Source organism: Ovis aries, chromosome 26 (genome assembly GCF_016772045.2).
Source record: "Ovis aries strain OAR_USU_Benz2616 breed Rambouillet chromosome 26, ARS-UI_Ramb_v3.0, whole genome shotgun sequence".
Lineage (NCBI taxonomy): Eukaryota > Metazoa > Chordata > Mammalia > Artiodactyla > Bovidae > Ovis > Ovis aries.
Genome location: NC_056079.1, coordinates 15,761,878 through 15,789,306, shown reverse-complemented (window position 1 = coordinate 15,789,306; position 27,429 = coordinate 15,761,878). Strand labels below are relative to the sequence as shown.

The 27,429-nt window shown below is 41.3% G+C and overlaps 1 long non-coding RNA gene across 4 annotated transcripts in view; it reads right to left on the bottom strand.

Annotated features, from left to right (window-relative positions):
• The window catches only part of LOC106990546 (uncharacterized), a 324,047-nt gene that overhangs the window by 262,316 nt on the left and 34,302 nt on the right, over positions 1–27,429 (bottom strand). For 2 of the 4 annotated variants that reach the window (XR_009598660.1, XR_009598661.1), the window contains one exon: positions 11,652–21,806. The exons of the other annotated variants lie outside the window; for them this stretch is intronic. This is a non-coding gene — a long non-coding RNA (uncharacterized LOC106990546). Of the gene's footprint in view, positions 1–11,651; positions 21,807–27,429 lie in introns of those variants that run through there. 4 annotated transcript variants of the gene reach the window in all.

The window sequence follows — 27,429 nt, the reverse complement described above, 5'->3', positions numbered from 1 at the left end:
CACACATACAAAGGCAAAGTCTTCTGATACAATTTCTCAGCAACTGAGACTTCCTTCCCCTCTCCACTCTAAGCTGTCATACCCAGATGCCCCAAGGCTGAGATTCCTTGTGCTTCGTAAAGCATTGTAAGCTACTACCCAGTGTCTGCCTGTCTATCACATAACAGAAGCATCCTCGGAGCATGGAAGAGAGAAATCCTGGCAAGGGGTCATGGGGCTAGATAGAAGAGAAGGACACCAGGAGACACCTTGGCATTTGGGGATCTTGAGACAAAGAGATGGGGGTGGAGGAGCCAAACTGGAGAAGCAAGGAAGGGATAGTCTATAGACAGAGCTTAAAAATAATAGCCAAAGCTGCAGATGTGTCTAGAACCCTTAACACTATATATATTCAGAGACCATCCTTTAGGTAAGTGGGGAGGCTGCAGAGGGACATTTATCTCACGTTCTCACCCAATCTTCCCAGCATTATTTGAAAAGTTGTTGTCAACGTTTCCACTGCCTCAGTAACCTGCAGTTCTTATTTACAAATTTACAATTAAGCGAATCTATTGTTCAATCTCCAATTTAAAGTTCTTTTAAAGACTGGCAAAATCACACTTTTTTTTTTTTTTTTTTACAAAGAGCAAAATAACTGTAGTTAGAGTTTGTCTTATTTTTACCTGAGAGAATTTTCTGTAGCTAGACAGAAAATAGGAGCTGAAACAGGAGTAAGGAAATAGGAGGGATAGGCCAAAGGCATCTGACAAAACCTCCACTGGGCTGCTGCTTAGCTTTCTCTCGGACCCGCCTCTCTCTCTGCTGATGGAACTGAAGATATGCAGATATACTTTCTGCATCTAATATTCTACCTGGGTGGGAACTAAGTGTGCTGGCCTGCACTCTGCCCGGCTTTGCCCAGGCGTGGCAGATGCCTCTACCCTGCTGGGTCAGTACTGCCTAACAATTCAAGAAAGCTCCTGCGACATTCGCATGTCTGCACATAGAACAAGACATGATTACATTATTCATTTGGAAACTTGATCTTACATCTCTAGTCTCCCTTTGAAGTTGCCTTTTCAATCTATCTTCATTCCTCCAGCCACCAACTTTACGACGTCCTCAGTCGCCAAACAGGAGTTCTGTCTTGGGCTTCTCACTCTGCCCAGTCTTTTGGATCCTTCTCATCCCTTCCCATGGCTTCCGTTATGATCTTTCTAGCCAAAGCATCTTCACCTGTATCTTCTTCTTAGAGTTCCCTCCTGAGTTCTAGACCCTAATGTCAAGCTGTACACTAGCCAACCCCTCCAGCAGACATCTCCAACACCAATGTCAAGGATGGGACTCATCATTATTTCCCACCCCCACCTCCCACCCCACTCCCAAAGGCTGCATTCCGAATCTCAGCACACAACACCATTACTATTTTCCTGGATCAACAACCTGGGGGCCACTCTGGGCTTTTCATGCTCATTCACACAAGTATCCTCTCTCTCCCACAGATCACATCAAAATAATTACTTAATCCAGTCATCCTAAAGAATCTCACCATTCTTCACTCCCCTGTTTCCAGCCTAGTCCAGGCTAACATCACCTCTTTTCTCTGTTAAAGAAACATGATGTTTGCATATTCCCTTGCATTCTCTTTAGTTCCCATTGGAAAAATCCAGAGTGTTCTAAAAAGATAAAACTCATGAAGTCAATTCACCATTAAAGTATGCTAATAATTTCCAGGGTTCATGGATTCAAATCTAAAAGTCTTAATGTTGCATGAAAGTCTGCTTATCCTTCTTGACTTAATAAAGAGCTATTCTTCTCTCTTTCTGTTAGCATTAGTTTCAATTTATTCTCCTTTACACACATTAAAGTACCAAGTTCCAACTTATCTCAGAGATGACCTTCATTCCAGGTGTTTGTTTCTTTTTTTTCCAGCTTGAACTCTTGCTTTGGCCTGGCCACTTCTTAGTATTAGTAATAGTATTACTTTGTAACATGGGCCTGGAACCATATTCAATATCTTATAATAACCTATAATAAAAAAGAATCTGAAAAAGAATATATATGTAACTAATCACTTTGCTCTACACTTAAAACTAACACAAAATTGTAAATTAACTATACTTCATTTTTTTATGATTAAAAAAAAAGATTGACCTTCCCCTGCTTTCAAACTACTTAGATCCCTGTAGCAGGCATGGCTAGTTTCCCATAACAAATTCACTCAAATCACCTTTCATAATAACACAACCTAGATTGTGTTCTGTGTGGTAATGTGACCAGTTATTAGCTTCTGTTTAGAACTAGTCATGTGACCTAGTGGTCATGTGACCTAGTGGTCATTCTGGTCATTAAGAGTTCATCAGAAGACTCCTAGGGAGGCTTACAAAAACAATCTGTTTAAGAGAAAATTGGTTGACACGTGTCTTTGCCTTTTGCACTTTGCCTTGGTCTTTCTTTTTTCTGCTTGTACTTGTGGATAATACCGGGATATGAGGTGAAACCCAACATTTTAGGACCATGAGGACAAAACTCACATTATGATGGCGGGACAGGAAAATAAATGGAACTTGAGTACTTTCTGGTTTCTCTGGACTCTGATATATCAGGGTGGAAAACCTCTTATATTTTTAAGCTTACTATCTTGTTCATTACTATCTACCTTGAATAATGCCAGACACAATGTAGAAACAATAACTATGGAGTGAATAGAGATGAAGAAGAAAAATCAAATGTAGCAGTTTCTGAGGGTAGTGGATATGAGCTTCTCCTAGACTCTATCTCTTCAGTCCTTTTAAAGGCATCAGTTCAGTTCAGTTCAGTTACTCAGTCGTGTCTGACTCTTTGCGACCCCATGAATTGCAGCACGCCAGGCCTCCCTGTCCATCACCAACTCCGGAGTTCATTCAGACTCGCGTCCATTGAGTCAGTGATGCCATCCAGCCATCTCATCCTCTGTCGTCCCCTTCTCCTCCTGCCCCCAATCCCTCCCAGCATCAGAGTCTCTTCCAATGAGTCAACTCTTCGCATGAGGTGGCCAAAGTACTGGAGCTTCAGCTTTAGCATCATTCCTTCCAAAGAAATCCCAGGGCTGATCTCCTTCAGAATGGACTGGTTGGATCTCCTTGAAGTCCAAGGGACTCTCAAGAGTCTTCTCCAACACCACAGTTCAAAAGCATCAATTCTTCGGCACTCAGCCTTCTTCACAGTCCAACTCTCACATCCATACATGACCACAGGAAAAACCATAGCCTTGACTAGACGGACCTCAGTCGGCAAAGTAATGTCTCTGCTTTTGAATATACTATCTAGGTTGGTCATAATAAAGAGTTCAAGATTCTATGGAACCTTAACTATAAACACTTGGATATGAATATCTAAATCTCACTGATCATTCATCTGATTTGAAACTCAAAAAGCTTGGTGAAAATGCAGACATTTTATGGGTAGGGAATGAGGTCATTAATATCAATGCTCAAATTAGTTTATCAAGTCATCTATTTACAGTGCTCTCGTATACCTGGGGAGACTAGGACCAGGACCCTACATAAATGTTCCCGGGGAAAAGAAAGCAAATTGGAGATAATGAGAAAGGGGTGTCAAAATATAGTCTGAAATATTATGAAGTGCTCCTGTACCAATATCTGTGTTGGCCAAAAATAAAGACAGTTTCTAATTTCACACAGGACAGCTCTCCAAGGATAAACGAGTATAATCTGTTATCTCCTTTACATCGGAAGCATTGGCTTCACTGACACAGCCACCAAAGGAGTGACACCATTTTAACCATTGCTCAGTTCAGTTCAGTTGCTCAGTCACGTCCGACTCTCCGCAACCCCATGGACTGCAGCACGCCAGGCCTCCCTGTCCATCACCAACAACTGGAGTTTACCCAAACTCATCTCCAAAGAGTCGGTGATGCCATCCAATCATCTCATCTTCTGTCGTCCCCTTCTCCTCCCACCTTCAGTCTTTCCCAGCATCAGGGTCTTTTCCAATGAGTCAATTCTTTGCATCAGGTGGCCAAAGGATTGGAGTTTCAGCTTCAACATCAGTCCTTCCAATGAACACCCAGGACTCATCTCTTTAGGATAGACTGGTTGGATCTTCTTGCAGTCCAAGGGACTCTCAAGAGTCTTCTTCAGCTCAACAGTTCAAAAGCATCAATTCTTCAGCGCTCAGCCTTCAACTCTCACATCCATACATGACCACTGAATAAACCATAGCTTTGACTAGATGGACCTTTGTTGGCAAAGTAATGTCTCTGCTTTTTAATATGCTGTCTAGGTTGGTCATAGCCTAACTGAGATCCAGTTAAAAACAGCTACAGGGACTTCTTGGGTGGTCCAGTGGTCAATACACTGGGCTACCACTGCAGGGGGCCCGGGGCCAATCCCTGGTCAGGGAACTAAGATGACTCATGCTCTCCCCACCAAAAATGGCCACAGGATATACAGTATAGTGATTCAGAGTTGTAGTTGTGGTAGGAATTGTTGATGGGAATGAAAATAGGTTTTCTTCCAATTGCCAATCTAGGGTATCATCCATGGAAATAATGACAGATTGCCATGTAGTACATAATTTATACCTGCTTAATATGCAAAATGGAGAAGGAAATGGCAAGCCACTCCAGTGTTCTTGCCTGGAGAATCCCAGGGACGGGGGAGCCTGGTGGGCTGCCGTCTATGCCGTCTATGGGGTCGCACAGAGTTGGACACAACTGAAGCGACTTAGCAGCAGCAGCAGCAGCAGTAATATGCAAAATGGGCTTCCCACATGGTGCTAGTGGTAAAGAATCCTCCAGCCAATGCAGGAGACAGACATAAGAGATGCGAGTTTCATCCCTAGGCGGAGTTCTTCCCTAGGTCGGGAAGATCCCCTGGAGTAGTAAGTGGTAACCCACTCCAGTATGCCTGCCTGGAAAATTACATGGATGGTGCAGCCTGGCGGGTCACAGTCCATGGGGGTGTCACAAAGAGTCAGACACAGCTGAGCGCAATATGCATAATAGTAAGTATAGGGCAGAAAAGGGAAAAAGATTAAAAGAGTGTCTTCTGAAGGATGTTACTTAGCATGTGACTTTGAGAAGGAAAAACAAATTAATTGTCACAAAGTTAATTCTTAGTGTCTAGGAAAAAAAATTGAATGCTTATTCAACTTCCTCAAAAACAGTCACTGAAAAGGTATACAAGTAACAAGGAGACAGAATACAGAGAGAAAAGAAACAGGTAGAGAGTTTTCTAGCTCTTGGATGTTGAGTCTACTTTTTAAAAAATTCTAACTATGTAAGGAATAAAGATTTTTTTTTTTTTTGCCAGTGGCTAAAAAGTACAATATAATGAAAAGCAAATCAGAAATGCTGACAGCTGACACATTATCACTTTAGGTGTTATACATGAGCCAAAGTAAATAAAATATAGGTTAATTGGGATTACAGTTTTCAAAAGTACTTTTGTTTGTATTTAAGAAGTGAAGAATCTCTGAATTCAGACAATTAAATTAAAATGATAGGCTTTTTCTTTTTCATTTGTTCTTTATAATGAAAGAAATTTCACTAATGGTCTTCATTTCCTGAAGAGCTACAGCGGTTATCTTAGCATGTTAAGCACTGTGGTCTGTGAGTTTAAAAAAAAAAAAAAAAAAAACTACATGTGGAAACCTCTGTTAACAATCGAAGTACTGTTTGCAGCAAAGAGGCAAGCTTCAACAGGACAAGCTAGGTATGGCATTTATGTTCCTTTCGGAGGAAAATAAACAATTTGGATTGATTAAAGAAAGAGATTGAAAATGTATTGAAAGACAAATGGAAGACCAAATAAAAACGTGATAAACACTTGTCATTTGTTTGGGAAGATAAACTTTATATCTTCCATCGGAAAAAATGTGGCTCAGACTCTAGACCCCGCAAGCCACGGTAGGTGTTAAGGATTGCTGAAAAGCCAATTCCAGGGGAAATCTGCTGTGCGAAAAAGAGTAAAAAGCCCTGAGGCCTGGCTAGCAGGTGTATAACCACGTTCTCATTACAAAAGAGACAGGAAAAGAGTCTCTTTCAAATTTGTTGCAAAATGATCTTTCTATCCTACCACCCTAAATATGCATGGTTGATGATGACTTCAAAGTGGGGTCTCTACACCCAAAGACAATACTGATTGATTGAGTCATTCGCAATTTAGTGGCTGATAAATTGCCTTCACGTGCATTGCGATGTCTGAGGCCCAGTGTAAGATTTATCGGCATGGGCACCATATTTTGAAAAGACTAATTCAGGAAAAATTGCAGTCTAAAAAAATGCCTTTCTTTTTAACTGAAGTTCCAGTGAAAGATTGATGATGCATGTAGGACAAGCTTCCGACTCTAGCAAGAGAGCACAGGCTCCCCTGCAGTCACTCTGAGTCAGTCACCTCGGGCAGGTGTTGCGCACACATCATCCAAGCAGTGAAGAGAATAAAGAAAAGAGGGTTGACCAGATGAACATTGCTTTCTCCACTTCCTCAAACTTTCTCCCCAGGTCTATACTGGGCATGAAATCAGGGATCCAAGATCCCCTTCTTGGGTGCTAAGCCTGATTGCCAACAGCCACCTCAGGCATACACTTTCTCTTTGACTATAACATGGTCAGAAGGGTAACAAAATTAAGATGTGGTTGCAGTCCTGGGAGAGAAGTGTGGCCGAAGTCCTTTTTCCTTCCTGGCCTTCATCATCTTCTCCCAGGAGAGTCACAGGCAAGTGAAATGATGAGATCATGGGGTTTTAGTTTGGGCATCAACCCTCAACAATGATGCCAAGTACAGCAGAAGCATCGTAATTATTAGGCTAGTCTATGAGGCATTTCCTGCTTCCTTGAGCCACAGTTGGTCATTCCCTGATAATTACGGCCTCAGGACTTGATATCTACTTTTATTGCAACACTTAATGAGTTGAAGTTGAATGATTTATTTATATGCCCACTTCTTCACTGCCCTATGACGTGTTAAATTATGACTCCTCCACAGCACAGCTAATATCTTATAGGTCCTGTCTCTTCTCTCGGGCCCATCCCTCTCTCCCTCTGTCCCCAAACCTGCAAGTGTCTAGCACTTGCTGCTGCTGCTGCTAAGTTGCTTCAGTCGTGTCTGACTCTGTGCGACCCCAGAGACGGCAGCCCACTTACGTGGCACTTAATAGACAGTCATAAAACATTCACTTGTTGAACAAATAAACGGACAATTTGCAGATCTGAGCCAACACAGTAAATGGAGACAAGTTTCTAAAGAGAACATCAAAAATGACCCTGTCACCTTTCCATCCCCAAGTACTGAACTGTATTAACTTTGAAGTCAGAAAATAAAGGAACTTGTATGAAAAAATATGGAACATTTCACGGGCATGTGGTTACATAGGTAGGCATTTTCCTCCAGGTATAATGTTATTTTGAATCTAACAATGCCAATAGCATTGTTCTGAATGAAATGAAATATTACACTTCTGTTTGTGAAACCGTTTCCCACTGGATATTTGAGCAGATGAGTACACTGCGAAACGTGTATGTAACAGCAGGTCCAAACCAGGAGCAAACATTGCGCCTGAGATCCAGGGTGCAGTAAGTACAGCTAGGGAGGAAACAAACAAAAAGCCAGCAAAAGAGGGAAGGTCCTTAATAAATGAAAGAAGGGGGACTCACAGGTGGTTTAAAGCGAAATCACACTCCTCCAGGGAAGTGGGTACCTGAGTGTGTCCTCTGTCATTTTCTTGGAACTTGGGAGGATAACTCTCAGTCCTGCTTAACTAAACTGCTGCTCCTCACCTAGCCCTTCCAAAATCAGGTATACCCTCACATCTGGGGACTAGCAGCTTAGAGGAACATGATAGAAAGGTGGTGTTGCTCGGAGGAGAAGCCAGAATCCAGCATCAGGGGGATGACCCTGAGCTGGGCTGGGGGAGATGTGGGGAGAGTGAGCCTGAGAAGGGGTGGGCTCCCAGGGCCCAGGGAAGGGTGAGTGTGATGCTCGCCCATGGTGGGCCCTGCATGTACAAAGGCAAGACCCCCACACTCCCTTCTAAGTGGATTGCAGAATCACATTCATATTGCTTCCTCTCACTTTCTCTCCTTTTAACAACTGATATGTCAGCAGACATTTTACCTTTAAAACCTGTTGCAGAGGCACCTCTTTTGGAGGCACTAGAGAAGGAAAGCAAGCATTCATCTGTTCCTTCCCTCCTGTGTTTTTTGGTGCTGCCAAGCGGAAGGAGAGGTGAGAGAATAGCAGAGGGGAGTAACGCAGAGGCCTTCCTAATAGCAATTCACAGAGGAGATTCTAGAGAATTCCAACCCTGGTAGAGAAAACTAAAAGAACACTTGTGGAGTAAAGGTGGCCCCGAAGATGAGATGTTTTTTTAAAGATTTTTTTAATGTGGACCATTTTTAAAGTCTTTATTGAATTTGTTACAATATCGCACCTGTTTTATGTTTTGGTTTTTTTATGCCAGGAGGCATGTAGGATCTTAGCTCCCCAACCAGGGATCAAACCCACATCCTCTTTGAAGACTTGACCACTAGACCACCAGGTAAGTCCCCCAAAGATGGGATTTTTATAAGCAACAGCCTGAGTGCATGAAAGACAACCTATGGATGTCTCCTTTAATTGTCTTTGTGTATATCAGGGAAGAAAGACAGATGGGGTAGAGGGTGAACAAGGGGTGTTGGCAATTCCTGTTCCCATGTCATTGGAGAGACTTAACAGTCACTCATTAGTTTCAAATGTTAAATATAGTTCATTTTGTTTTTAAAAAAAAATAGTCCAAATTCTAAGTTTCTTATAATCAAATGTGCCCATTTGGACAAAAATACATCTTTTTCTCGTTTTAGCATAAATGAATTTATAGAATGTTTCACTGGAAATAAACCTATTCGAGGAAAAATTACAGATAAAGCACTCCATCTTTGGTTGTGGCATTTAATTTTGAAGCCTCTTAGCAGAGATCAGATGCCTTCTTTCTTCTAGTCTGTCTAACGCTTATCCATCCCTAGAGAATGTTAATGACTATATTTTTATATACCAATTTGCCTCCTGCTGAAAATTGTCTTCTAATCCTCTTTAAAAATTCTCTTATTCTAATCAACCTCTGGAGGAATTTATTGTCTGAACAGAGGTGTTCTTGCTTTGATTTACACAGATCACTGTGCAGTGTCAACAAATGCTTGCCTGATGACTTGGCTTGCACAGATTTGCCTGGAAATTATAAATACCATCTACCTAACGTTCCAAAGGAATTGACATGTCCTGTTGTGGCATTTCCTCCTGCATTTCATCTTGGTTCTTTTGTAAATGAAATGAAATGAATGAGAATCATTTCATTCGAAGTGTGTACCCAAAGTGTTTTAGGTATTTTAATATTTAAATGATAGCACACTTGTGTCCACTTTGTCCTCCCTTATTCTAAAGATTAACATGTAGTCATTTTGATTAATGTGTAGCAGTATAAATAACACGAACGATCAAACAAAAACGGGCTTCCCTGGTGGCTCAGCAGTAAACAATCTGCCTGCAAAGCAGGAGACACAGGTTCGATCCCTGAATCAGGAAGATTTTTTGGAGGAGAGCACAGCAACCCACTCCAGAGACTGGAATGGGAAATAAACTTCTACTAGTAAAACAATCTATAAATTAATATATCCTAAAATAAGCAAAGAGTCGGACACGACTGAGCAAATGAACTGAACTGAACTGACTGAAAATAAGAAAAAGATGTATTTGGTCCAAATGGGCATATATGATTCTTGCCTGGAGAACCCCATGGACAGAGGAGCCTGGCAGGCTATAGTCCGCAGGGTTGCAAAGAGTCAGACATGATTGAATTGACTGAGCCTGCACACACACATGCATTGAACAAAAATAAAGGTTCTTATAACTGTTTCTTTACAATCAGTTGTTCAGTATTAGACCATCTGAATGTTTTATCTGAACTGTCCGTTTTCATTTTAATTCTAGGGTTTTTGTTTTTGTTCAATAAATACTTATTAAGCAAGTTCTATACTCAAGTTTGCAATGGTAATTATTTCAGAGAGAAGGAAAAAAAACTTAACACATCATTCCTATTTCTAAAAAGCTTAAAACACCATCTTGAACACATGCCTGTCAGGGTCTCTCTGAGCATCACCAGTGGCCCAAAGACAAAAAGTTGCTGTTGAGGAAGTTGGGTGAAACTAAAGACCTCACTTCCATACACACTGCTTTGATGTGTCCTGGGGACACACTTCCTTGCTGGGGGCTTAGAAAAAGTAATCCCTTGCTGGACAACTACAGCCCAGCTACAGTTCTCTTTCTAAGGAAGGAGATGAGAACAGATGTGGGTGATGAACTAAACATTTTGGCCACAAGCGTCTTTAAAAAGAAACTCTTAACTGTGGCTTGTGCTCTAGCACACATTCTTCTAAACAAGATTTAGAAATGGCTTTGCTCTTGAGGAAATCTCTCCCAGTTGTAAAGAAATAAGCCTAGAGAAGAGAAATAAATGATAAGTTTATTTCTTATTGGCTGAACTCTAGATAACTCCCCCCCCCCACCCCATTTGGAAGGACAGATAAAAGTCCAACAGGTTATATATGCCTATTAATTTTTTACATAAGCAACACTTACTAGCCCTCATTTATGTGATCTGAAAATTCTCTGGGTGCAATTAATTAAAAATGTGATCAAAGTTCTATATTCCCTTTGATGTCCTATTTATATAATTTATTTCTGTCAGTAGAAAGTAATCACAATGTCATGTGTACCATGTGAATACAGGCACGTCCTTTCTGACACTGTTGTTTTAATTTCTTAGCTTTTCCTCCTGAAGGGTATGTTCTGTGATGTGACATCTTGTCTATTCTCACTGCTTTCTTTTCTACAGACAGACTTGGTGGTCTTTCTAACTGTTTAAGTGTTCTGGCTTATTTTTACTTTATTGACATAACTTCTCCAGACTTCACATTGTTCCCTTGAAGCTCTGAGATCTTGAGTCTATTCTTAGGTAAATAGCACAGTAAAGAATATAGTGGTAATATCTGTAAATGTGCTTAAATTGCAATCCTAATGCTTATTACCTATATTCACTCCCTATATCATGTCTTGGCATTTTCACAGGATAAAGTTGCACATTTAAAAAGCTAATTAGACATATTATCGAGTATTTGGAAACCAGTTATTTCTAATTCAAGCAGTTGACTGCCAAAAAGTTAATAACCTATCAAATGTTCTGAAAATAACCAACTGTGAGTTATCAGCAAAACTCTGCTCTTTTAGTGCATCTGCATAAAATTGATTTCAGGCCCTGCCATGAGATAGTTCTATCATTTGAGTCAAGTCTCTTATTTTTTCTGAATACCTGTTAAGTGAAAGTTAAGTCACTCAGTTGTGTCCAACTCTTTGCAACCCTGTGGACTGTAGCCCACCAGGCTCCTGGCTCCTCCGTCCATGGGGTTCTCCAGGCAAGAATACTGGAGTAGGTTGCCATTTCCTTCTCCAGGGGATCTTCCCGACCCAGGGATTGAACCCTGGTCTCCCACATTAGAGGCAGACACTTTAACCTCTGAGCCACCAGGGACTGCTACATCCTAGCTAATGGAAATAGTGCCTTTCCACCCTGCCTCATCAGGTGGTTAGAAATTTTTTTAAATCAAGGTTATTTCAAAGGCAGAATCATAAGCATCATCATTCCTCAAAATGATTTCAATTTATTGACATATCTGAAAGAGTAGCAAGAATTAACAGAAGAGTTAACACCAAGAGATCACACCAATAATTGCTGGTAAAAATTCTGACTTCAATCTAAGGATTAGGAAAATCATATTAAGACTTTTTTCCTCCAAGGCAGAGAAACCGGAATATCTCAATATTAGTAAAAAACAGGACTCAGAATGAAAAAAATAAATTTTTCTAAAACTATCACTCATTTTAATTTGACCTTTTTTCATTAAAAATCAGGTAAGATTTAAAATCATTAAATAAATTAAAATTGATTTTGAAATGGGAATCTATGCTAAGAGAATATAAGGACAACATTAGTTATTTATTAGTTAGGTACAGGCTGTCTTGCTGTAACAGAGACCTCGGATACAACAGTTTAAATAAGATAGCTTATTTCTTACACAGTAATAGTCCAGAGATGGGCGGACAGTCCAGCCTGGCAGGACAGCTGAGCTTATGTATTCATTCAGGGATTCATGGTTCTTCCATCCTGATGCTCTGCCTTCCTTTATGGCAGCAATTCTCAAACTTTTTGGTCTCAGAATTGCTTTACATTTTTGAAAATTACTCAGGACTACAAAGAACTTCTGTTTGTAAATATTATACCTATGAGTGTTTATTGTATTCAAAATGAAACCAAGTTTAATTAACTCGTTAATTTCTCATTAACTAAGAAATAATTCTTATAAAAATAAGACTATATTAGTTTTCAGTCTCTACTATAACAAATCACCACAAATGTAGGGACTTAATACAGCATTATTTGTCTATGGTTCTGGAAGTTAAAAATCTAAAGTCAAGGTCTTGGCAGGGCAGCTTACTTCTGGAAGCTTCAGAAAAGAATCCATCTTCTTATCTTTTGCAGATTCCGAAAGTTGCCTACGTTATGTGGATACTGGCCTCTTCCTTAATCTTCAAAGTATATGACTCCAGACTCCAGTTCTTTCCTTACATCTTCTTTTTCTGCTTCTGACACTTCTGCCTCCCTCTTGTAAGGATCCTAGTGACTTCATTGTGCCCACCTATTTAATCCGTAACATTGCCAGAAAGAAAAACATCAATACAGTATACTAACGCATATATACGGAATTTAGAAAGACGGTAACGATAACTCTCGTTATCCTTATGTGAGACAGCAAAAGAGACACAGATGTATAGAACAGTCTTTTGGACTCTGTGGGAGAGGGCAGGGTGGGATGATTTGGGAGAATGGCATTAAAACATGCATAATATCATATGTGAAATGAATCGCCAGTCCAGGTTTGATGTATGATACAGGATGCTCAGAGCTGGTGCACTGGGATGACCCAGAGGGATGGTATGGGGAGGGAGGTGGGAGGGGGATTCAGGATGGGGAACACATGTACACCCGTGGCGGATTCATGTTGATGTATGGCAAAACCAATACAATATTGTAATTAGCCTCCAATTAAATAAATTTATATTTTAAAAAATCCACAACATCTCCCCACCTTCTTAATATCTTCACAGTCCCTTTTACCATATAAAGGAACATATTCACAGATTCTGCCCACTAGGATGTGGCTATCTTTGGGGGGCAGGAGTTGTCATTATTCAGCCTACCCCCTGCCCACACACACAAGCCATTAATTTTAACATAAATAACTATCTTCCAAAACTAAAACTGAAGTTTAGCCAAAAGAGTGACATTGTTTTACATTTTGCAGATCTCTTCATTGACTTGATAACTAGAAGACAGCTGGATTATCATTTCTGCTTCTGCACTCAATCTGTTCTGATGTGTTATTTTGGTTGAAGTATGAGAAAAATAAAAGGGCTTTGCAGGTGGCGCTAGTGGTAAAGAACCCGCCTGCCAGTGCAAGAGACACAAGAGACTTGGGTTTTATCCCTAGGTCAGGAAGATTCCCTGGAGGAGGGCATGGCAACTCACGCTAGTATTCTTGCCTGGAGAATTCCATGGACAGAGGAGCCTGGTGGGCTACAGTCCATGGGGTCGCAGTCTGACATGACTGAAGCAACTTAGCACGCACCCATAAAGAAGCAAATTCATCTTCACACAGTCACATATTTGCAAAAAGGTGGGGTATTTTAAATAACCTCTCAGATAATTGTGGATATGTTGATTTCACACTCCACCACAACTTGCAACGTAGAACCTGAAATTTTTAATGAAGTTTTCATATTCTGCCATGTGAAAACTCATGTGACACTTTGAACTCTCTTGCAACATCATATCGTCATTATTTGGAAGACACTGATTCACTAGATTATGCCTATCTTTTGATTATTAGAACATTTTATGACACAATATTTTAAAACATTTAGTATATCACCACTAATCTCATTAGAGAAGTCTTTAAACCTTGGGAAGCTATTAAGCTCCCAGTGGAAGACACAAGCTCTCCAATTCTAATTTTTGTTTCTCTTTAAATCTTGAATCTTATCTGTGGCAACACGTATTGCCACTTGTTTTCCTTGAAGCACTAGGCTTCCTTTGTTCATTTTCAAGAAAACGTCTTCCAAGGACCCACATCTGAATAACTGTGGTTTGTCTGTGAGCTGTTTCTTCAAGTAAAAAATGGTGTGACATTTTAAAAAATACTAAGTGAGCAGTCCAGTCCTCAACTCAAACAGCTGCACGAGGGCCTCTCTTCCAGACAAGCATCACCCCTCCGTGTATACAAGCATCACATGAATATTTTTTGGTTCTTTATGCCTGCTACTGAAAAGCCATTTAACAATAATGATCATTGTTAGTGCTTCATCAAGGACATTTTTAAATGAGTCTGCCTTTTTTTCTTCTGTGAGAGTATGGCAGCAGGCATGCCAGGACCACTTGTTGTACTACCACTTTGGTTCACACCAAGATGCTGGCCTTTCTATCCATCATTGCTTTAGTATCATCAGCGCCAATGTCAACTCAGTCAGGAAGGCAAAAAAACATCCCAATATTATTATTGAAATCACTTTTGACAAAGCAGACCCACTGAAAGTGTCTCTGGGACCCCTAGAGGTCTGGGGATAGCAGATTCAGAGCAACTGCCTTAGGGTGTTACCTTTGCCTGCCGCTAAATCAATGCCACAATCCAGCTTTTTAGGAAGGAAGAGCAGAAGTGGAGAGCAAGTGATTTCTTCTCAGAGAAGTGACAGAGCAGTGATGCACACTTCATTAGTGGAGACTTAGTCACATGACCGCACCGTATTGCTAGGGATGATGGGAAATGCAGCCTCCAGCTAAGCAACCCTGGATTTAGCAAAAGCCAGATCACTATTAAGGGGAGAATGCTATTAAGGAGACAAGGAATTTTCTGCTACCTGAATCCCATCACATTGTATTGTTCAAGTTGCCAAATAATTAGCTTTCTACATATTCATTTTCACTCATGTGTATCTTAAAAAAAAACCAAACATAAGTTTTCTAAGTAATTCTTCTTAAGAGTTAGGTTTTCCTACTGCTGCTGCTGCTGCTAAGTCGCTTCAGTTGTGTTCAACTCTGTGCGACCAAACATCCATAAAAATGGTGCAAATCTGAGATTAAAAATAGTAATATTAATCCAATTGAGGCATTCTTAGAACTAGGACAAGTCCTTAACAGTTATTCTGAGGTGGAAATAAGAAGATAATAGTGGTAGTGAAGCATAATTTTCTGTAGATGGAACAGGACTGAAATAAATATAAGAATACTTAAATTTCTTTATTTTTTATTTATTTTTTTTATTTTTTTTTAAATTTTAATATCTTTAATTCTTACATGCATTCCCAAACATGATGTCTATACATTTCTTTCTTATCCCATACCCTTTTCAAGACAAGAGCATTTATAGTAATGAAAGAAACATGAGCTTTATGTATATTCAGTTCAGTTCAGTTCACTCGCTCAGTCACGTCCAACTCTTTGCGACCCCATGGACTGCAACATGCCAGGCTTTCCTGTCCGTCACCAACTCCCGGAGCTTACTGAAACTACTCAAACTCATATCCATTAAGCCAGTGATGCCAAAAACCATCTCATCCTTTGTCATCCCTTTCTCATCCCGCCTTCAATCTTTCCCAGCATCAGGGGCTTTTCCAAGGAGTCAGTTCTTCACATCAGGTGGCCAAAGTATTGGAGTCTCAGCTTCAGCATCAGTCCTTCCAATGAATATTCAAGACTGATTTCTTTTAGGATTGACTGGTTGGATCTCCTTGCAGTCCAAGGGACTCTCAAGAGTCTTCTCCAACACCACAGTTCAAGAGTATCAATTCGTCGGTGCTCAGCTTTCTTTATAGTCCAGTTCTCACATCCATACATGACTACTGGAAAAACTATAGCTTTGGCTACACAGACCTTCATTGGCCAAGTAATGTCTGTTTTTTACTATGCTGTCTAGGTTGGTCATCGCTTTTTTTCAAGGAGCAAGCATTTTTTAATTTCATGGCTGCACTCACATTTGCAGTGATTTTGGAGCCTCAAAAAAAAAAAGTCTGACACTGTTTGCCCATCTATTTGCCATGAAGTGATGGGACCAAACGCCATGGTCTTAGTTTTCTGAATGTTGAGTTTTAAGCTAACTTTTTTATGCTCCTTTTCAGATTCATCAAGAGGCTCTTTAGTTCTTCTTTACTTTCTGCCAGAAGGGTGGTGTCATCTGCGTATCTGAAGTTATTGATATTTCTCCTGGCAATCTTGATTCCATCTTATGCTTTCTCTAGCCTAGCATTTCTCATGATGTACTTTGCATATAAGTTAAATAAGCAGGGTGACAATATACAACCTTGATGTACTTTCCGATTTGGAACCAATCTGTTGTTCCATGTCCAGTTCTAACTGTTGCTTCTTAACCTGTATACAGATTTCTCAGGAGACAGGTCAGGTGGACTGGTATTCCCATCTCTTTAAGAATTTTCCACAGTTTGCTGTGATCCACCCAGTCAAAGGCTTTGGCATAGTCAATAAAGCAGAAGTAGATGTTTTTCTGGTACTTTCTTGCTTTTTTCAATCTTGGCAATTTAATTTCTGGCTCCTCTGCCTATTCTAAATCCAGCTTGAAAATCTGGAAGTTTACAGTTCATGTACTGTTGAAGAGAGCCCCACCACACCCATTAACAGACTATTGGATTAAAAATTTACTGAGCATGGCCCTGCCCATCAGAACAAAACCCAGTTTCCCACTCAGTCACTCTCTCCCATCAGGAAGTTTCCATGAGCTTCTTATTCTTACCCATCAGCAGGCAGACAGAATGAAAACCACAGTCACAGAAAACTAATCAAACTGATCACATGGACGACAGTCTTCTCTAACTCAATGAAACTATGAGCCATGCCATGTAGGGCCACTCAAGATGGATGGGTCATGGTGGAGTGTCCTGACAAAATGTGGTCCACTGGAGAAGGGAATAGCAAACCACTTCAGTATTCTTGCCTTGAGAACCCCATGAACAGTATGAAAAGGCAAAAAGATAGGCCACTGAAAGATGTACTCCCCAGGCCGGTAAGTGCCCAATATGCTGCTGGAGATCAGTGGAGAAATAACTCCAGAAAGAATGAAGAGACAGAGCCAAAGCAAAAACAATACCCAGTTGTAGATGTAACCAGTGATGGAAGTAAAGTCCAATGCTGTAAAGAGCAATATTGCATAGGAACCTGGAACGTTAGGTCCATGAATCAAGGCAAATTGGAAGTGGTCAAACAGGAGATAGAGAGAGTGAACACTGACATTTTAGGAATCAGTGAACTAAAATGGACTGGAATGGGTGAATGTAACACAGATGACCATTATATCTACTACTGTGGGCAAAAATCCCTTAGAAGAAATGGAGGAGCCCTCATAGCCAGCAAAGAATCCAGCAAAAGAAATGCAGTACTTTGATGCGCTCTCAAAAACGATAGAATGATCTCTATTCGTTTCCAAGGCAAACCATTCAGTATCATAGTAATCCAAGTCTATGCCCCAATCACTGCTGAAGAAGCTAAGTTGAACGGTTCTATGAAGACCTACAAGACCTTCTAGAACTAACACCCAAAACAGATGTCCTTTTCATTATAGGGGGCTGGAATGCACAAGTAAGAAGTCAAGAGATAACTGAAATGACAGGCAAATTTGTCCTTGGAGTACAAAATGAAGCAAGGCAAATGTTAACAGAGCTTTGTCAAGAGAATGCACTGGTCATAGCAAACACCCTCTTCCAACAACACAAGAGAAGACTCTACACATGGACATCACCATATGGTCAATACTGAAATCAGATTGAATCACATTCTGTGCAACCAAAGATGGGGAGAAGCTCTATACAGTCAGCAAAAACAAGACCGGGAGCTGACTGTAGCTCAGATCATTAACTCGTTATTGCCAAATTCAGACTTAAATTGAAGAAAGTAGGGAAAACCACGAGACCATTCACCTATGACCTAAATCAAATTCCTTATGATTATACAGTGGAAGTGACAAATAGATTCAAGGGACTAGATCTGATAGAGTGCCTGATGTACTATGGATGGAGGTTCATGCCACTGTACAAGAGGCAGTGATCAAGACCATCCCCGAGAAAAAGAAATGCAAAAAGGAAAATGGTTGTCTGAGGAGGCCTTACAAATAGCTGAGAAAAGAAGAGAAGTGAAAGGCAAAGGAGAAAAGGAAAGATATACCCATTTGAATGTAGGATTCCAAAGAACAGCAAGGAGAAGTAACAAAGCCTTCCTCAGTGACCAATGCAAAGAAATAGAGGAAAACAATAGAATGGGAAAGACTAGAGAGCTCTTCAAGAAAATTAGAGATACCAAGGGAACATTCATGCAAAGATGGGCTCAATAAAGGACAGAAATGGTGTGGACCTAACAGAAGCAAAAGATATTAAGAAGAGGTGGCAAGAATACATGGAAGAACTGTACAAAAAAGATCTTCATGACCCAGATAACCATGATGGTGTGATCACTCACCTAGAGTCAGACATCCTGGAATGCAAAGTCAAGTGGGCCTTAGGAAGCATCACTAGGAACAAAGCTAGTGGAGGTGATGGAATTCCAGTTGAGCTATTTCAAATCCTGAAAGATGATGCTGTGAAAGTGCTGCACTCGGTATGCCAGCAAATCTGGAAAACTCAGCCATGGGCACAGGAGTGGAAAAGGTCAGTTTTCATCCAATCCCAAAGAGAGGCGTTGTCAAAGAATGCTCAGACTAGTGCACAATGCACTCATCTCATATGCTAGTAAAGGAATGCTCAAAATTCTCCAAGCCAGGCTTCAACAGTAGGGAAACTGTGAACCTCCAGATGTTTATTTACATAGAGAAAGAAAAGAAAGTTCTCTTCTCAGGTTCCACATTTGAAAAGGGTGACAAATAATGCCTATCTCACACTGATATTGTGATGGATTAAATGAGAACCTGTGTCAACAAAACTATGATGCAAATCACTAGGCAAGTAAGTAATTTTCCTGGTGGAGCCAAAGCTGCCGGTACTGAATTATCTGGAGTTTTTTAGTTCTGGCACTGCTCTTCAATGATTGAAGTCAATGCACAACAGGAGTTAGCGTCTCAAATATCCCCAGATAATTAGGTTAAAGAGACACTTTCCAAGGTCAAATGTACTAGGCCAGAGGGTAGACTACATCCCTGATTGGTTTGAATCCGGTGCTTCTATAATGTGCTTTAGTAGCCTCTGCCCATATAAAGAAATGGATCTTTTAAATCATACGCGTTAATCCACCCAGCCCTCTCTCTGTAGGGATGAGAAATCAAGACAGTGGCCAAAGGCAGAAAACAACCTGTGAGAAGGGGTCTTGCCAAGAGCTCAGGAACAGTCTCTCTGTGGAAGTAAATGCTAAGTCATTTACTTATCAAGGGGGGGTGTGTGCTTCTCCCCGGCAGCTAGGGAGCTGGCCTGGGGGCAGGGTTGGGGGAGTGTGCTTACTTAACAGATCCTTATCAATCCCTGAGGCCCAAACTTTGCCTTTTGTTAATGTAAACAGAGAAAATATCTACCACCTGCTCAATAATTTCCACACAATGTGAAACTTTGGGGACAAAGATGAATTTCTTTTCATCTTTGTGGAGTCTGTGAATTGATCAATGAAAGACTGAATGCTTAGATTGTGTAACAGAAATAGGGTTTCTAATGAACTTGGAGGCGGGGTTTGAGGCCTCTTCCTTTTAGGACTGTGGGTAGGACAGGGCAGGGGCAGAGTGCAAAGGAAGACCCGTCATTCCCTGGGCTATGCTGAGGATCTGGGAAGGCGCAGCCCTCCTGGAGCCCCAGGGCTACCACAGGCGCACCAAGCACATCAAAAGGAAGAAGGGACTTGAGAGCCCAAGCACTAACCAGACCGTGAAGCTGCTGAAAACAAACGCGATAAGTTCGGTTTAGCCCTGACAGTCTTCAGGATGAATAAACAAACCAGGGAGTTCGGGTAGCCATTCATACTAATCATGAAGAACAGGACACAGTGACTACATCTTGTATGCTACATTTTAAAAAATCTGCACCAGCAACATGAAGGCTCAAAGAGATTTTCTAAAAGGAACAAAGCAAACTTATAAGAGACAGGAAAACGGCTATTTATTCCTCTTGACTTATATGTGATGACACGGAATGGAGCATACAGCATCAGTTCAGTTCGTGTCCGACTCTTTGCGACCCCATGAACCGCAGCACGCCAGGCCTCCCTGTCCGTCACCAACTCCCGGAGTTCACCCAAACCCATGTCCAGTGAGTTGGAAACAGTTCAGTTCAGTCACGTCCGACTCTTTGCGACCCCATGAACTGGAAATTGAATACATAAATGCTTACAATGTGCCAGGTAGTGCCTCTCAATCTTCACTACAACATGACTAATTTTATCAGTATATCCATTTTAAAGTTGGTAAAAAATGAGGGTTAAAGGACATAAAATCATGCAGTTCAGTTCAGTTCAGTCGCTCAGTCGTGTCTGATTCTTTGCAACCCCATGAATCGCAGCACGCCTGGCCTCCCTGTCCATCACCAACTCCTGGAGTTCACTCAGACTCACGTCCATCGAGTCAGTGATGCGATCCAGCCATCTCATCCTGTCGTCCCCTTCTCCTCCTGCCCCCAGTCCCTCCCAGCATCAGAGTCTTTTCCAATGAGTCAACTCTTCACATGAGGTGGTCAAAGTACTGGAGTTTCAGCTTCAGCATCATTCCTTCCAGTGAACACCTAGGACTGATCTTGCAGTCCAAGGGACTCTCAAGAGTCTTCTCCAACACCACAGTTCACAAGCATCAATTCTTCAGTGCCAGCTTTCTTCACAGTCCAACTCTCACATAGACACACATAAATACAGGGGCAACCCCAGTTCATCTTTGCAGTGCCCGCATGCATAGAGGCAGCAACCACCACTGCTCAGAGCCCCTGGGGAATCCACGTGTACTGGCCGTTGGGCATACTCAGGATGGTTGGAGGACTGGGTAATAAGAGGACCTTGGCAAACCATCCACTGAGAGTTCCTTAAAAATCTTGAAGCATGCCACAATGGCCAAAGGATAGCTGGTATTGTCTTAAGTCGCTATTGCAATAATGATACTACTCATTATACCATAATTCAGTAAATAAAAATAAACAGGTTATAAAATCAGAGTTTATGGAAGCACAAATGGGGAACCAGAGCATATCAGGAAAGCATAAATAATTCAGAAGTGGTTACTACTTAAATTTTTTTTTGCAAAGTTTTAAGTGACGGTCATATTTCATAATAATTACAGATCTCAGTGTTGATTTACTTTTTCTAGTACCGTTCTGTCTCCTTCTCTATTTGGAGAATACATGTAGTCTATTTTCAAACATTACAACTGAATGGAGGATGCTTCCCCTCTGCCCAGGTTGAAAATTGTCAAACATTTCCCCCCATTGTTTGCTTTAAAAAACACTCTCATTCAGATGGAAAACTAAAGATTAAACAACAGTTCTAAACCTTCCAGACATGCATCGATTTGTAGTAATTGTCTTGCTTCTTTCTTTTTCCTAAACAGTTATATTCTCTGGACATGTGAATCCTACAGTTTCTTTCCATTCTTCTCACAGGTGTTCATTTCTCTGATTAGAGATCAGAATGCTTATTTCATTCAGCCCAGTGCTGTCAAATTATTGGTACTCAGGAGATTATTATTCCCAAGTCGTGCAGAGAGAGTACTTGCTTTTTTTCCGTACCTGAAATGGAAATCACATAGTTTAAATGAAATTTTCAACAAGATTAGTGATTAAGTCAACATGCAATTATTTGGGATTTCAAAACTTTTTTCTGTTCTTTGTAAATAGAAAATCTACAAGTGAAAACTTGTGAAGAAGTTGAAATCAGCCAGACATCTCACTTCCTCATGCCGGCCAAAGGAGTCCACTCTATTTCTGGGTCTCCTGGACTCCTTGTAGGAAAGCTCCACCATCTTCATGTCTGTAGACTGTCCCACTGCTATACCCCCACTTGGAATATAGTAAGTACCCAATTAATGTTGGCAGTTACTATTATAATGATTAGGATCAAAATCTAGAATCTATCCCATTTCTTCAAGGTCCAAACCTAGGAAGCTTACTGTCTTAGCCAGCTTGGGCTGTCCTAACAAAATCTTGTAGACTGAAAGGCTTAAACAACATTTATTTCTCCTTGTTCTGGAGGCTGGCAGTTCCAAGATCAGAGAGCTGACAGATTCACTTCCTGCTGAGGATCCTCTCCCTGGCTTGCAGACAGCCACCTTCTCACTGTCTTCATGAGGTGGGGAGAGAGAGGAGGATAGAAGTTCTCTGATGTCTCTTATTATAAAAGCATTATTCCCATTATGAAGTCTGCCTGTGGCTCAGACGGTAAAGAGCCCATCTATGGTAGAGGAGATGCAGGTTTGATCCCTAGGTGAGGAAGATCGCCTGGAGAAGGGCATGGCAACCCACTGCAGTATTCTTGCTTGGAGAATTCCATGGACAGAGGAGGTTGGCGCACTACAGTCCATGGGGTCTCAAAGAGTCAGACACGACTTGAGTGACTGAGCATGCACATTCCCATCATAAAGGCCCCACCTCGAGACCTCAACTAAACCTAATTACCTTCCAAATGGTCCATCTCCAGACACTTTCACACTGGGGGTTAGGGTTTTACACATGAATGGTGGGCCCGAGGAGCCATAATTTAGTTAACAAATGACCACCCCCCCCCCCAGTTCATATATTTCTCATGTGCAGAATACATTTATTCTATCTCAATAGCCCTAAAAGCCTTAACCAGCATCAAGTCTAAAGCCTAAGGTCCATAATCTCACTTAAGTATCATCTGAATCACCTATGGGTGAGACTTGAAATATGATTGATCCTAAGACAAAATTCCCTCCAGCTGTGAACCTGTAAAACCAGATGTGCTTCCCAAATGCAATGATGGGCTGGGCATAGGAGAGATGTTCCCATTCCCAAAGGAGACATAGAAACTAAGGGTGACGAATCCCAAGTAAACCCAGAAGGCAGCAAAGCAGATTCCGTTATCTCTTAGGGCTCAAGAAGAATCCTCTTTGGTTCCAGTTTTACTCTCTGAGCCCTCTGAAGGGGCAGTGTCACCCCCAGTGTGACCCTGAGGAAGCCTGAACAAGGCACCCTCTCCCCAGGGGCCTGCTCCCGTGTGTCTCTGAGAGGAGTCCCTCCCCTGAGGCACGAGGCAAGGGCAAGCTGACCAGTACTCTGATGTTCAAAAACCATTTGTACCATATTCTTATTCTCTTTGAAGTAGGCTCTGTTGTATCTATAATGTCCTGAACTTACGCAGCAGGAATTTCAAGTTCATCAGTAAGTAGAAGCTACCCTTTGGCAAAGGTTACCAATGTGAGGGAATAATCAGAAAGGACAAATGTTAGTGATCCATTGTGATTTTTAGGTTTCCTGGAGCATTTCGTAGCCCTCTGTTATATTAAGATGTGCAAATATCTGTCTCAAAGCACTGCTCAATCCTAAGAGATAAGACTCATCTCCTTTGCTCTACATGGCCTGGAATATCTGACTGCTCATGCTTTAAATTCTTCACCTGACAATGAATATACCCTGGGATAACATTCATCTCTCAGGCAGCACACATCAAACATTTTTAATCCCTATCTTTGACATACACCATACACCTCATGAATAATTAAGTAATGACTCACAATTGGCGCATTTTTCTTCCCTTTCTTACTTTGCAGACTTCAAAGGACTTTTGTACAGGTAGAAGGTGAGGTTGGTGGTAAAAATCAACCTAAATTATCTTCTCCCTCACTATACGTTTTTGCTAAGGAGACCTTCATTCTTCAGTCATGATGAGAGAAAGCCAAATCTTCAGCTTCAAAGCTTTCAAGTCTTGAACAAATCCCTACTCGCTTCAAACCATCATTCTGAATTCCACCTGCAACTACTCACTCATCTGAGCGGATCTGTGTGCAGTTACTTACACCGTCACTAACCAAAGCAGGATCCTCCTACTGAGCAAAGCTGCGCAAGTGGAGACCAGATTTTCCAAGGTAAAAACACGTGGTTTCCACAGCAGCAGGGCGGTGTAGGAGCCCATAAGGAGATGGAGTCAGGGCAGTGTACGATAAAATCTGCAGTGCACACTCTCCATTAAATATTTTAATGGCTTAGTTTTCATGGCAAAAAGCTAACTGAAAGTAATCCTTAGAACAAATCCTCAGCGAATCAATTCCCTTTGAAAAAAAGAAAAAGTCAAGTGACTCACTGCTCTGTGGTGATCTAGATGGGAGAGAAATTCAGAAGGGAAGGAATATGTGTTTACCCATGGCTGATTCACACTGCTGGGCAACAGAAACTAGCACATCCTTGTGAAGCAACTGTACCCAATAAATAAATTTTAAAGAAGTGTCATGAGATACTGAGTTGAATCCAATTACAGTGGAAGCTAATACAAAGCATACTTCAGAAAGGTGCTGCAGACGTTCATTTAGTATTGATGATGGCATATTTGCCCTTCAATGAGTCATAGTTCAAGGCTTCCCAGGAGGCACTAGTGGTAAAGAATCCATCTGCCAATGCAGGAGACACAAGAGATGTGGGTTTAATCCCTGGGTTGGGAAAACTCTTTACAGGAGGGAATGGCACTCCACTCCAGTATTCCTCCTGGAAAAATTCCATGGACAGAGGAGCCTGGCAGGCTACAGTCCATGGGGCTGCAAAGAGTTGGACATGACTGGGCACAGCCACACAGGTCATGTCAGGTACTTAAGTATTTTATGAGACTTTTGGATTTGATTTAACTTCTCTTATTTAGTTATTTTAATCCATTGTTCTTAATAAGAGGGGAAAAATGTGTTCAATGCCCATGAGTAGGATGAAATTAGCTTTCCTGCAAATCCATGTTGGCCCCTGGGTCACACCTTGGGAGGCATCCCCATAGGGACTGACGTTGGCACTTGGTTGTTCTTGTATTCCACCAAAGGCGCAGCACATAATCTGGCACCTTCCTAGACAAGTTCAAGATGAACATGGGCCTGGTGCACATCCCTTATGAGTAAACAATGAGTACCTTCCCTGTAGGATTGTCTTCCCCATTAAATGTCATGCAGGTTAAATGAGTTCATTCACAGAGAGTGTTCAGAACAGTGCCTGGCACCAGGGAAGTGTTCAGCTAATAATCATCATTATCTGGTTAATATTGTTGCTCTTCCTGTTATTGCATCAACCCATGAAAGGGCAATTAGGGCAACAAATCTTTATATATTTTTGGTCCTTGCTGAAACAAGTGACATCCTGTATGGTGTGGGCACATCCAAGGGGAAGACACTTCACTAGAACACTTGATATTTTTACAATCAATTTCATGTGGAGATCTCAGAGAAAACCTTTCATAACACAGAATATATGATTGAATAAAGGTAGTACAGAGAGAGGTCACTGTGTCAAAATCAAAAACAAACTTTTCTTTATTTCAGGGCTGGTGGTCTCAAGTTCTGAATGAGTGTGTGGCCAAAGCAGATAAAGGAAGCCGTAGAGAAGGAAAGACCGGAAGAAAGAGAACAGAGTATAAATTTAGGGAAGGAGGAATTTAGGGAAGTATTCTTTTTTAATAGGACAGAGCTGGGCATATCACATTCCATTCATTCACCATTCATTCTGAATTTTCTAAGAAAATCAAACGAATTCTCAACTGAATCCCACTATCTTCCCAAAATAATTTAGTCCATCAAAGCACACATTCCAGGGTTTACGAAATCTATATGCAGTCATTTCATTAGTCAAGGGATCCCATTTTCCCACTTATTCTTTCCCAACACCCGAATATGAAATACTTTCCCACATTAGCCGATACACAAACCTTGCACTTCATAATCAGGCTTTATGCACGATGTTTGAGTATTTCTGATTCCCTTTGACTTTAAAATTCAAATTAAATTATATGTTGCTGAGTTCAGAGTGTTTCCAGGAACCACACTTTTATTTATTTTTTAATTTTTGGCTGCACCCTACAGTATGTTGGACCTTAGTTTCCTGACCAGGGATTGAATGCCCCTGTCCCCCGCAGTGGAGGTGGAGTCTTAATCACAGCATCACCAGGGAAGTCTCTGGAACATTTTAATAGTAGCAGAGAAGAGAGATCCTAGGCTTAAGTGGAGATCAGCAGGGAATAGTGAGGGAGTAACAGGTAAAGAAAAGGTCATAGTTAAGGCTCAGGATCCACAGACAAGTTAGTAGTCTTTCAAGATATTCAAATGTTAGACCTAGACAGGCATGTTGGTTGAATGACAAGATGCTGAGGTATAAAACCAGGGTTAAATGAAGGCTCTGTATAGTATCAAGGCTTCCCTGATAACTCAGCTGGTAAAGAATCCACTTGCAATGCAGGAGACCCTGGTTTGATTCCCCAGTTCGATTCCCGGGCCGGGAAGATCCACTGGAGAAGGGATAGGCTACCCACTCCAGTAGTCTATGGCTTTTCCTTGTGGCTCAGCTGGTAAAGAATCTGCCTGCAATGCAGGATATCTAGGTTCAATCCCTGGGTTGGGAAGATTCCCTGGAGAAGGGAAAGGCTACCCATTCCAGTATTTGGCCTGGAGAATTCCATGGACTGTATAGTCCATGGGGTTGCAAAGAGTCCGACACGACTTGGGTGACTTTCGCTTCACTGTATAATATGAATATTCTCCAGGGACATAAAATGGGTGGAAGAGGCATCTGTTCCACTAAATCCTCAGGGAGAGGGCAGTTGTGTCCAGAGAGCAATTTGCTAGTGATCAGTCCACAGAACCAACAGAATTAAGGGCTTCTGAGCATTTTCCTTAAACTCAGCTCCATGAGCCAATTGCGCAGTCCCCCTTGGGGGTGACTAATAATAAGCGAGGAAGAGATTCTCCTTCTGCTTTGGTGGATTATAAACCCAGACTTGGAAAGGACAAGTGGCAGCTTGTTTTTCAAGAATCCATTTTTAAAAACAAAGGATTTACCTAGATGTCTTTTCCAGGTAAATCCTTTGTCTCGTCACTGTACTAAATTCCTCATTAACTAAACAACTGCATTTAGTTACCCACAAATGTTGGAGCCACTTGGCAGATGGTCCAGTATCAGTATATATGTCATGAGGAAGTTTGTCATGTCAATACCTTTTAGAGACCCAAGTAACACCCATGCAATGTTCAATTAATATCTTAGTACTAATCCCAAGAAGCTTCCCTGGTTGCTCAGCAGTAAAGAATCCGCCTGCCAGTGCAGGAGATGCAGGAGACTTGGGTTCAATCCCTGGGTCAGGAAGATCCCCTGGAGGAGAAAATGGCAACCCACTCCAGTATTCTTGCCTGGAAAATCCCACGCACAGAGGAGC